The sequence below is a fragment of the Panthera pardus genome, unplaced genomic scaffold, assembly GCF_024362965.1.
Source record: "Panthera pardus isolate Hobbes unplaced genomic scaffold, ASM2436296v1 HiC_scaffold_27, whole genome shotgun sequence".
NCBI lineage: Eukaryota > Metazoa > Chordata > Mammalia > Carnivora > Felidae > Panthera > Panthera pardus.
The window spans coordinates 33454703-33467142 of NW_026526843.1; the positions used below are offsets into that span (position 1 = coordinate 33454703).

General features: G+C 43.5%; 1 protein-coding gene across 5 annotated transcripts in view; it reads left to right on the plus strand.

Annotated features, from left to right (window-relative positions):
- IL13RA2 (interleukin 13 receptor subunit alpha 2) overlaps positions 1-12440 on the plus strand; it is a 47348-nt gene that overhangs the window by 17460 nt on the left and 17448 nt on the right. For 2 of the 5 annotated variants that reach the window (XM_019426894.2, XM_019426898.2), the window contains exon 2: positions 8943-9074. The exons of 2 other annotated variants lie outside the window; for them this stretch is intronic. The gene's annotated coding sequence lies outside the window, so the exon portion shown is untranslated. Of the gene's footprint in view, positions 1-8066; positions 8089-8942; positions 9075-12440 lie in introns of those variants that run through there. One more of the 5 variants, XM_053892141.1, reaches the window with a different exon arrangement.

A 12440-nucleotide genomic window follows, 5' to 3' on the forward strand; every position in this document is an offset into this window, starting at 1 on the left:
AAAGACATCAGAGGAAGGTTTTCATTGTTGTCAGTACTGGAGTAAAGTTGAACAGACACCCATAATGGTGTTTTTGAGCGGTACTGTGGATTTATTTAAAATGGAATGTTAGGAATTTATCATGAAACTAATCTACTGTGGGACTTTTTCCATCAGCACCCACCTGCGCAGTGACAGGCACAGAGGAAACCTGAGAGTTGAATTCATTCGGATTTGGGATTTTGTTAGGAAGTTACGATAAAAAAGGAGAGAGGCAAGTTTAGTTTTGGGTGTGGAAGCTAATCTAGATCGCATAAAGAAAGGGAAAAAAGGGGGCGCCTGGGTGGCTCGGTCCGTTGAGGGCTCAGGTCATGATCTCACGGTCCATGAGTTCGAGCCCCGTGTCGGGCTGTGTGTGGACAGCTCAGAGCCTGGAGCTGCTTCGGATTCTGTGTCTCCCTCTCTCTCTGCCCCTCCCCCGCTCGCACTCTGTCTGTCTGTCTGTCTCTCTCTCTCTCAAAGATAGAGAAATAAACATTAAAAAAATTTAAAAAAAAGAAAGGAGAAGAGGGAAAATCTGACGGATGAATTTGGAAAAAAGCAGTCAAGTCTTTGCAAAGCAGAAAAATGATCAGAGTGGCAGTACTTAAAAACATAAGCTCAAAAGAAATGGAATTATGGGAAAATCATTTTATTTCTCTGGCCTCTATTTTCTCATTTATATATAAGCCATGGTAGAAGCCAAGTGTGTGTGTGTGTGTGTGTGTGTGTATGCGTGTGTGTAAATTTGTACACATATCTCATTGCCTTTTGGTAGTAAGTGTCGATAGAATCAAGTGGGCGTCGTTGCTCCCAAAGAGCATCCCACCCACTTCTAAGGAATGAAGTGGAATTGGGGGGTCGGAGGTATTAGTCATTCTAACTTTCCCTTGGATGCTCAGGCAAAGGAAGACAAAGCCACGTTTTAAAAGGTGTGATTCTATTACAGGTACTTTTTCTTTTCCCTAGGCACGTTTGGCTTTGCTCACCCAGCAGTGATTAATCTCTGATTGTGGAATCAGCCTTGTGCTTCGTCTAGCACTTTTGCAGGAAGAACAGCGCACGCTGTTGATAGAGCTGGTACTGATTTCTCGACAGGCCGCTTGAACTCCAGGGCATCTTGATAACAACCAAAGCGTGTGGGATGAACTGTCAATATCTGGAAAAGGGGAAGTTACATGTGATTAAAACTATGTGAGTGCATCAGCAGAACCTCCAGAGGGCCTTGGAGAGTCCTCGACGACTTAGATCCTCTTGTGGATGACTGTGTGTGTGTGTGTGTGTGTGTGTGTGTGTGTGTGTGTGTTTTGGTGAAAAGTTTCTGCTGTGGCGTTTTGTGGCTGTAATATTTGCAAGTGGGGTGGTTCAGTATGTTCTCCCCTCCCCTGCCCAGAGTATCTGTTTGGAGGCTTCAAAGGAAGTGCGGCATAAGCTTAATTGTGACCCTTTACAGGAACGAGCTTCTGACTCAGGCTACGTAGAAAACGAGGGGTTGGACTGTAATAATGCAAACTTCTTTTATTTCTTGGAAATTTGTGCTTGAAGGGTTATGAACTTTTAAAGTATTTTAATACACAATGCTAAATACTTCTCTAGTTAGGTTATGGGTTTTGCTTAAATAAGAAAGTGGTTTATTTTGCTCTCACATGACTGTCTTGAGGTAGCTAATCCAAGGCTGCAGAAAGAATATGCAGCTTTACTGCATGAGGTCAAGAGCCCTGGGCTACTCTGAACTTGTTGTTCTGCCACACCTAGGGTGTTTCCCTCATCTACTTGTTCAAAGGTGGCTCACTGCCAAGACCATATTCTAAGCAGCAGAATGGGGAAAGGAGAAAAGGTCCGTTCTCGGGGCGGGGGGGGGGGGTGGTGCGGGGCGCCGGGTGGCTCAGTCGGTTGAGCGTCCGACTTCAGCTCGGGTCATGATCTCACTGTTTGTGAGTTCGAGCCCCGTATGGGGCTCTGTGCTGTCAGCTCAGAGCCTGGAGCCTGCTTTGGATTCTGTGTCTCCCTCTCTCTGTCCCTCCCCCACTCACGCTCTGTCTCTCAAAAAATGAATAAACGTTAAAAAAAATGTAATGAAAAGGTCCATTCTTTTTATTTTATTTTATTTTTTTATTTTATTTGTTTGCTATTTATTTGTTTGTTTGAGACAGAGAACGAGAGAGAGAGAGAGAGAGAGAGAACCTTAAGCAGGCTCCACACTCCACGCAGAGCCCGACACAGGGCTTGATCTCCCAACTATGACCTCAGATCCTGACCTAAACCAAAATCAAGAGTTAGACACTTAGCAGACTGAACCACCCAGGCGCTCCAAGGACCATCCTTTCTAAAGGCATGACCCAGAGATTGGAGATAACACTTCCGTTTATATCTTTTGGGTCAGAACTTAAGCACATGTCATGTAGCTGAAAAGATGTTCAGAAATGTTGGTCTTTGTTTTGTGTAGACACAAACTGCGTTAAAAATTCTCTGTGCTCTGCCTGTTCATCCCTCTCCCTCACTCCAACCCCTGGCAACCTTTGGTCATTTTATTATCTTCATGCTTTTGTCTTTTCCAGAATGTCATATAGCTGGAAGCATATAGTATGTAGCCTTTTCAGACTGGCTTCTTTCACTAGGTAATAGGTGTTTAAAGCTCCTCCATGTCTTTTTAAAAAAATTTTTTTTAATGTTTATTCATTTTTGAGAGAGAGAGAGAGACAGAGTGTTAGTGGGGGAGGGGCAGAAAGAGGAGGCAGGCTCCAGGTTCCTAGCTGTCAGCACAGAGCACGATGCGGGACTCGAACCCACGAACCACGAGATCATGACCCGAACTGAACTCAAGAGTCAGATACTTAACCAACTGAGCCACCCAAGAGCCCCCCCTCCATGTCTTTTCATGGCTTGATAACTCATTTCTTTTTAGCACTGAATAATATTCCATTGTCTGTCTGGATGTACTATAATTTATGTATCTATTCACCTCCTGAAAGACATCTTGGGTTGCTTCCAAGTGTTGGCAATCATGAGTGAAACTGCTAAACACATCCACGCTCGGATTTTTGTGTAGACGTAGCTTTTGACTTCTTTGGGTAAATACCAACAAGCACGATTGCTAGGTGGTATAGTAAGAATATATTTAGCTTTGAAGAATTCACCACACTGTCTTCCAAAGTGGCTGTACTCTTTCGCATTCCCACCAGCGATGAATGATCGTTCCTGTCGCTTCACATCCCCTTTATCATTTGTTGGTGGTGGTGTTCCAGATTTTGGCCACTCTACTCGGTGTGTAGTGAGTAACTGTGTTTCTGACTGCTCCTTGAGTAGGCTCGAGTGTAGGGAACAGTGCGTTTTGTTTGTTTTCGTATCTGTAGCCTTGAGTGCAAAATGGATGCTCAGGAAATGTCTGGGAAATGAAGATCTGGATGGATGCCTATGACCGTGTCAGCATCCATACAGCCATCAGACAGATTAGAAAAATAGAGACTCGGAGATTCCGTTTTGATGAGAAGACTCTAAAGTCACTTAGGAAACATGGTCTAACCCAGGTTCAAAAGCAGCTATCGAAAACAGTGAGAGGGGCGCCTGAGTGGGTCCGTCAGGTAAGCGTCTGACTCTTGATTTCGGCTCAAGTCATGATCTCATGGTTTGTGAGTTTGAGCCCCGTGTCCGGCTCGGCACTGACAGCGTGGAGCCTGCTTGAGATTCTCTCTCTCTGCCCCTCCTCCACTCACGCTCTCTCTATCTCAAAATGAAGAGCAAAGCAAAACAAAACAAAAAAACAGTGAGAAAGTGGGTAGGTAGGTAGATCTATCACTTAGGATTATGAAGTGGATTTAGTTAGAGCTTTTAAGCAGATGATTATAAAGAACCAGTTGTCTTAAAATAGGAAATTCATTTTTAGGAAGGGCAATAACTCCACTTGAAAACAATCTCTGCCTGCATACAAGTACAAAAATAACTCTTTTTGTCACATATGCAGTTAAAAAAATTTTTTAACGTTTTTTCATTTTTGAGAGAGAGAGAGAGAGAGAGAGAGAGAGGGAGACATGGAGCATGAGTGGGAGAGGGGCAGAGAGAGAGGGAAAAACAGAATCTGAAGCAGGCTCGAGGCTCTGAGCTGTCAGCACAGAGTCTGACCCGGGGCTCAAACTCACAGACCAAGAGATCATGACCTGAGCCACAGTCTGAAGCTTAACCAACTGAGCCACCCAGTTGCCCCTGTCATAAGCACTTTTAAAAAGTAAGCTTACAAGGTTCCAAAACTGGTTTAATCTTCAAGTGACCAGGGGAAGTATTATTCTGAAGCTGAAGAGCTAATGAAAGTGTATTAAGAAGAGAGAATGTTCCGGCGTTTTAAAAATGAAAGGCAGGAAAAATAAAAGAAGATAAAAACAGAGAGGGAGGCAAACCATAAGAGACTCTTAACTATAGAGAACAAACTGAGGGTTGATGGAGGGGAGGTGGGTGGGGGGATGGGCTAGATGGGGGATGGGCATTAAGGAGGGTACTTGTTGGGATGAGCACTGGGTGTCCTAGGTAAGTGACGAATCACTACAGTCTCCTGAAACCCAATATTACATTATATGTTAGCTACCTTGAATTTAAGTAAAAATTTGGGGAAAAAAATGGAGCACCTGTGTCCCTTTATAGCCAACTCCTCAGCAGAGTTATCTATACTCATGGTTTCCATTTGCCCATCTATCCTTTTGTGAACCCACTTTAATCTGAGATTTGCTCCAGATACTCCAATTTTTCCTTTATCCGGGTCCCCAGTTATTTCCCATTTTCCCAATCGATTAGACCATTCTCAGGCCTCCTCTTATTTGTCCTGTCAGCAGCTTTTGACATTGTCTATCACTCTCTCCTTGAACCCTTTTCTTTACATGGTTTCTGGGGCACCAAAAACTCTAGAGGTTTTCCTCTTACCTCCCTGGCCTCGCCTTAGTCTCCCTTGTTGGTATATCCTCATTGTTTGACCTCTGTGGATTAGAGTGTCCCAGATCTCAGGCCTTGGTTCTCTTTTCTTTATTTCATCTACTTTATAGTATACCCTAGAGGACTTCAATTGTTCATGTGGCTTTAATACTATCTATATACTGGTGACTGTCAAATATATATCTGTAGCTCTGGTCTTTCCCTGAGTTTCCAGAGTCAAATGTCCAACCGCCTATTCATCTTCTCCCCTTGGGTGTTGAGTTAGGCAGCTTAAACTGAACCATCCAAAGCTGAACTCTTGTCCATCATCCCCAGGCCCCATCAACGATGATCCCGTTGCCCATGACAAAAATAGAGGCATCGTCCTCCGATACTCTACACTCAGTCCATCGGTAGATCCCATCAGGGTCCCCACTGCTTTCAGCTTGATCCATGTCACCGTCAGCTCTAACCTGCATTATTGCTCCTACCTCTTCCTTCCGTACAGAGCAGCCTGTGAAAATGTAAGTTACATCACGTCACCATGCTCACGACTGTGCAACTGCCTCCCCCTTTCCTAAAATAAATGGGAAATGCGGTACCATGGTCTGCCTATCTTTATGAGATCATGTAACCTTTTCTCTTTTCTGTCCTACTGGGCTTGCTATTTCTAGAACTGCGAAGCTGATTCCCACCTCAGGGCTTTCGATTGTGCTATTCCTTCCGCCTGGAAGATTCTTCTCCTGTGTCTTTACCTGATTCATTTCCTCACTTCATGGAAGTCCTTCATGCCACTTTTTCAGAGAGGCATTCCCTGACCATCCTATTTAAAAGGAGTCCTCATTGGGGCGCCTGGGTGGCTCAGTCGGTTAAGCGTCCGACTTCAGCTCAGGTCATGACCTCACAGTCTGTGAGTTCGAGCCCCGCGTCGGGCTCCGCGCTGACAGCTCGGAGCCTGGAGCCTGCTTCCGATTCTGTGTCTCCCTCTCTCTCTGCCCCTCCCCTGCTCACATTCTGTCTCTCTCTCTCAAAAATAAATAAACATTAAAAAAAATAAAAGGAGTCCTCATTACTCTCTTTCAAATTATCCTGCTTTATTTTTCTTGATAGAAATTATAACGATCTGTTTATCGTCTGTCTCCCACACCAGAAAGTTAGTTCCAAAAGGGCAGGTGTTTTTGTCTTATTCCCTGTTGTATCCCTCATGCCTGGAAGATTGCCTGGCATGTGGTAGGCTTCCAAAACTAATTGGTAAATAATGAATACACAATAGAAATATTTATATGTTTTCGTTAACATTCTTTTCTATAATTAATATCGTATAATATCGTATTTTCATGTATTTACAATTGAAGCCTCATGAACATGAAGGAACATACTGGTAGAATAATCTTGAAGTCATATAAAACCTGCTATGGTTGTACAATTGTACATTTTGTATTCTGTTTTTACTTAATTCGAGGGGGTGGGGCACCCTCTATTATTTACTTTTGAAATTGTTACGCGAAGTGAGTGTTTTGAGTACACAGTGTTTGCTTGCTGACACGTATTTGGGAGCATCTGGGAACGAGAAGGGTGTTGAACAAAAGAGATTGTTTTCCTAGTTCCAGAGAAGTGGTGCCTTTCAAGATAACTGCATTGCTCTACAGTGTGACTTCACTTGAATAGCATGTAAGGTATATTTCATAATAGCAATTTGTCCAGTTCTAAAAAGTGGATGAAGTGGGGGGGGGGGGGGGTTTAAAGGGTTGCAAAAGCCTATTGGCGGTTTGTTGGGTGGGATTATGAACTAATAAAGCTCTGATCAGCTCAGATGAGGGACTAATTCTGAAATATGTAAACTGCTTCATGAATTAACACTGTGAACCTGGCAGTTGCCGTTGTAGCTCAAAACCGAATTCACTGGTTTTGAGAGTGCTTTAGGAAACTTGTTAGCTGGATGAACTCAGGACGTCTTATAGGAAACCATCCAAAAAAAGAACGGGGTGGGGGGGATCCCTGGGTGGCTCCGTTGATTAAGTGTCTGACTTTGGCTCGGGTCATGATCTCAAGGTCCGTGGGTTCGAGCCCCGCGTCGGGCTCTGTGCTGACAGCTCAGCCTGGAGCCTGCTTCCGATTCTGCGTCTCCCTCTGTCTCTGCCCCTCCCCCAACTCACGCTCAGTCTCTTTCTCTCTCTCTCTCTCTCTCTCTCTCTCTCTCAAAAATAAATAAACATTGAAAAAAATGTAAAAGAAAAATGAGGGAGTAAGATGACTGACCTATGTTTTACAAGATTCATTGAACATATTTCATAAATATCAATATGCAATGTCATGTTATACAGAACCAGTTGTTAAAGTGATATTTGTTGAAGAGAGATCCTACCTCTCCTTCCTTGGTCTACAGTGATTGTTGTCATTCAGCATGTGTCTAACGTTTCTGTGTGTTTCTGTGGGAAATGAATCACACTTGACGAGTGGCAAGAACGATGAGTCTGTCTGAAGAACAGATTATTTGCTAGTTATTATCTAAATCAGATTTGACTCACCACTCGTTCCTATGTGACTGTACTGTTACCGAGCCGTGTATTTGTATTGATCTCAGCGTGTTGTCAGGCCTCGGGGTCTGGCGGGTTCCAGAGGTGCTGATTATGATGCTGAGTCATGGCCATATGCCAGAAGCTATGAATAGACCTTTGTACATGTTGGATAGTCTCCTTGACACAAGATTCGTTATTCAGGAAGCTAGTGCTTTTGAGTCACATCCTGAAACCATGGATGGATACACAGCGGATTAACTGATATGAGAGGAAATTGGTCCCTCCACGTTTCCATTTTTCTCTCCTCAAGCTCTACTTCTCTAGAGATGTTGCCATTTTCTTTTTTCTCCCAGCCCTATTCTTACTGCCCTGGCTGTTTCTCTAGACACTTTAAATAACGTGAATGGAAGGTTTCAAGTTTTATAACGCTGATTTTTTTCAGTCTGACGGCAACATAAATAACACGGCCATACTTTTTTGTACGTGTTTTTTTTTTTTTAAAAAGTCATCTTAGGGACATTGTCAAACTCCATTCATTATTTTCTAATCAATAGGTATTTGTCTCTGTAACGTGGTTGCTGCCTTGACAAACAAAACGACCACCTGCGGTCATTTCATATGCTTTGGAATAATCTTTCTGTATTTCTTTGCCAAGGTAGGAAAGGAACTTTTCTACAAAGCCATATTATGCGAGTGACTACCTTCTCAGCCTTGCCACATTTTTCTGTCCCTTACTTCTTTTCCCTTGCCTTTCAACACAGACCCGTACCAGCCGGTGAGACCTTGTGCCCGTCACATCGCTTCTCTAAGCCCCAGTTTTACTGATTGTAAATATTTAATACCAACCTTATACACCTGCAGGGGTGTTGAAATAATTCAGTACATTCTTTGTAAGCTGTAAAAAGAGAGGCGAATGCCTGAAATTAATTATTATGAAGACACATATCAGTAAACGCAACTGACGTATGAACAAGGGTGGGGGAAGTTGGAGGTTAATAATAAGTGTCTACTTACCAACGGTGGACGGGTCAATTTTGCTGAATTAGTAGGGGCAAATGTGTAGGGTTGCAACAAGTTATTTTCAAATTTTTGACTAGTAGCCAGGTGCTCAGAAGCATACAGAGCATGCTCAGAGCATACCGTCACATACATTGTCTCATTTAATCTTCAGCCCAAGTCTTCCAGGCTGGCATCCTCACCTCCACTTTATAGATGGAAACTGAATTATAATTTCCCTCCAAGAACATCAGTGGTCGAGGCAGGGCTGAAACCCAGTTTGATACACCATTGTGCCTTTTAATATAACGAGTTCCTCAGCTATGTATGTATTTGTTTATCCAAAGATCAATTAGTCCTGCCAGCTTTTACATACAATGCTGTGATTCTGAATTTGCTTTAGTTGCTTTTTGCCCCGCCCCTAACCTCCCCCATCTTGTGACTTGTAGAATCTGTGTTCTGGCCTGCTGGCTATTTCAGGAGCACCTATCTATTTTTTTTTTTTTTTTCCAGTGTGCTTGATTATAAGACAGGAAGGGAAGTATTAGAGATTCTAATTAATGTCTCCAAAGTGGAGAAGAGAAAAAAAAGAAGACCTGTGATAATTGCCTCTGATAACTCATTTCTTGAGAAACCAGATAATTGGTAAGTACCTGGAGTTTCTCCAGTTATGCCAGGATTATCCCAGCCGGCTCCTAGAACAAGGGGAGTATGAAGCACGGCTTTGAAGAGATGGGAAGTGAGGCTGAAAACAGGAAATCGTTTAGGCGTGCCATTCCAAAGGAGATTCTCAGTGGGAAATAGTTTAGGCAGTAATGTGTGAAACTGAGTGGGTAGAAACAGGAAGCTGCCATCCACACTGATCTTAGGAACAGAAAATGCCTAGCATACTGGTTATCATCAAGGGCTTTTGGTACTAGACTGGATTCAGATCCAAGCTTCACCATGTACGGTCTCTGTGACTTGCAGGGAATTGTTTAATTTCTCTGTGTCTCAGCGTCTAGTCTTTAAAATGGGAAAGAGGGGCGCCTGGGTGGCGCAGTCGGTTAAGCGTCCGACTTCAGCCAGGTCACGATCTCGCGGTCCGTGAGTTCGAGCCCCGCGTCAGGCTCTGGGCTGATGGCTCGGAGCCTGGAGCCTGTTTCCGATTCTGTGTCTCCCTCTCTCTCTGCCCCTCCCCCGTTCATGCTCTGTCTTTCTCTGTCCCAAAAATAAATAAAAAAAAAAAAAATAAAAAAAATAAAATGGGAAAGAAAAGAGTACATCCATCCAATGCTGACTATGAGTATTATATGATATAATGTATGTAGAATGCTTAGCACAAGGCGGTGCCCGGGCTGCTCTGAATGCTGAATAAGTCGTAGCAGGATTGTTGCTCTCATAGATACTGCGACATGTCACTTGCGCCTTGTATCTTCGACAAGGTTTACCTGGAATAGTATGTGGCAGAACAAAGGTGCTCAGTGACAGCTTGTTGGATTATTACTCTGCCCAAAATGGTGTAATGGTAAAACTGTGTGGTGGGTTGATGGTTTGGGTGGTGAGAGTACATTGACCAAGGTTCAGGGGAGGCTTCCGGTAAGATGGGTAGGTGTAGGACAGCCTCCTTATAAAAAGAAAATTTATTTTCGAGTCAGTGAGAAGGGCTCATGAGAGCTGGTTTTCAGTCCTAGCTCTGCCACCAATAAGGTGTGTGAGTTTGGACAATTCACCTTTCTCCCGTGGTATTTCCTCCTTTTTAAAAAACAACGAGTTGAGACGAGATGCTTGGTTGCTAACTGTGGGCTGGGAGTGGAGAGTATATCAGAAACGATTTTTAAACTTTGTGTGTCTGCATTTTCATCCCCCATCTTCCCTTTGTCTTCAGGTCCCTTCCTCGCTTGTGAAAAATTCTGTCTTTCCTGGTAACCACATAGTATATAAAGTACCTCACTACACAAGCGGCCATCTTGTAACCCAGAAGCCAAGCAAAGAGTTGTCTTCATGTTCATTTGTGTGAGAAAGTCTGAGTGGGACCGTAACTGTAAATGCATTGGGCTGATCTAGGAAGTGCTATTTAATAGCCCGAGTCAAATTTCGGCAGCCTATAAAAAGGGTAGAAGCAAGGGATTTTTTAAAAAAAACGTTTATTTATTTATTTATGTATGTATGTATTTATTTATTTATTTATGGGGGGGGAGGGGCAAAGAGAGAAGGGACAGAGGATCTGAAGCCAGCTCTGCACTGACAGCAGAGAGCCTGATGCGAGGCTTGAACTCACGAACCATGAGATCGTGAGCCCAAATCAAGAGTCGTACACTTAACTGACTGAGCCACCCAGGCTCCCCCAAACGAGGGATTTTTAACTCTTGCCGTTTGTACTTCACATGACACGGGGCTATGAAATACGTAAGGACAGACTGATTCGGGGGAGAGAACTTTAAGACGTCTCTGGGAGCAGTTTAAGGGGGGGTCTGATCGTCGTAGTCCTTATTGGTAATATGAAAGGATTTCCCTTCGTCAGACCGATTGCTGCCTTGGATGCAAAAGTAACCAGTGTGTTCACCTCGATCCATGAGAGCAGCTCTGTGGAAGGTCTGTTGACCAGACCTACCTACTACGTACAGGTGCTTCAGAGGACAGCAGAGGGTTTGCACGTGGGGAAGGAGGAGTTGAAGAGAGAAGTTTATTGGACCCCAGGAAGAGAAATGCTGTTCTGTTATGCTTTTATGAGACCTAGAAAAAAATAGCATGGTATTGTGGTTCAGCCCCGCTAGCTAATTGAAGGAAGACTTAAATACTGGAGTCCCAGAGGAAAAGCGTTCATGATCGTCAAACTTGTGGGATCCAGCATAAGAGGGGTGGAAATACACTGGATTAGGAATCATAGTTCTGTCCTACTTCAGCCCTGCTAGTAACTTGCTCTGTAATCTTGAGCAAGTCTGAGTTTTACTTCCCAATATGTAAACATGACTGGGCTAATGTCTCCAATATACATGCTGGCTTTAATAGTTTGGTCCCAAGATTCTATGATGTAATAATGGAAACTTACCAACATTAGAACATTACAGATCGGCCAGGTAGGTTGAAGAGGGTGGTACAGGAGAGAGGGTCTCTCCTACTTGGTGAATTTATACCAGAGAAAAAAAAGGTAATCCCGGAATGTTGGAATAGTGATCTTTACTCCTTAACTTCCTGTGAAACTGTTGGTTCCAGGAATATAGACGCAAGGACAGGTACAGAGCTGGGAGTAGCGATTTTTCTTTGAAAGGAGAGTGGTTTTTGATCAAGTAGGTACGTGGAGACACAAATCCTTTAAATTCTGATCAATCAATATCCTTCAAGAAAGTAAAGATTGTTAGGTTGTATTCTATGACAGTGAAGTGTTGTTTTAAGAAAGGGGTGAAAAGTGAGATTTGCCTTTTAGAGAGGTCATTCTTGCTGTGCGTGGTATGGAGAATGGTTTGGAGGCAGGAAAGACTGGATGATGAGATCCTGACGATAAGATCCTCATCGAGGAAGGGGCAGTGATAATGGAGAGGCTATATGGGAGAGGGAGGAGTTGAGAAAAATGCCCAGGTTTCTGGTCGGGGCAACTGTGAAGATGTTTCCAGGAAAGAGTAGAGGACAGTGATTTAATATTTATGAAGAAATGGAGCAAAGAGGTATCCGAGGCTTTGGTGTAGTCTCTATGCTTTCTTAGCTGTCAGATAACTTTCAAATACTTTTTAAATCTCAAAAAAGAGTACATGTATCAGTGTATTTTCTTGTTGCTAGGAGAGAGGATTGCTATGGAGATCGATGATCTCATAATTCCCACTGTGAGCCAGTGACACTCTGGTGGGTCTGGCTCAGTCAGTCTTCAGGCTGAAGGCTGTTTGAAGTTACCTTATCCTGGCTCTAGCATGCCATGTACGGGAAGGTCTCCTTAGGTGGGGTGGGTATGAAGGGATATGGGGGGTTTGGGGTACATTTGTTTCGCTTTTTCATGCTCTTGTAGAAAAACGAGACTGGAATCCTCCCTTTCCAGTT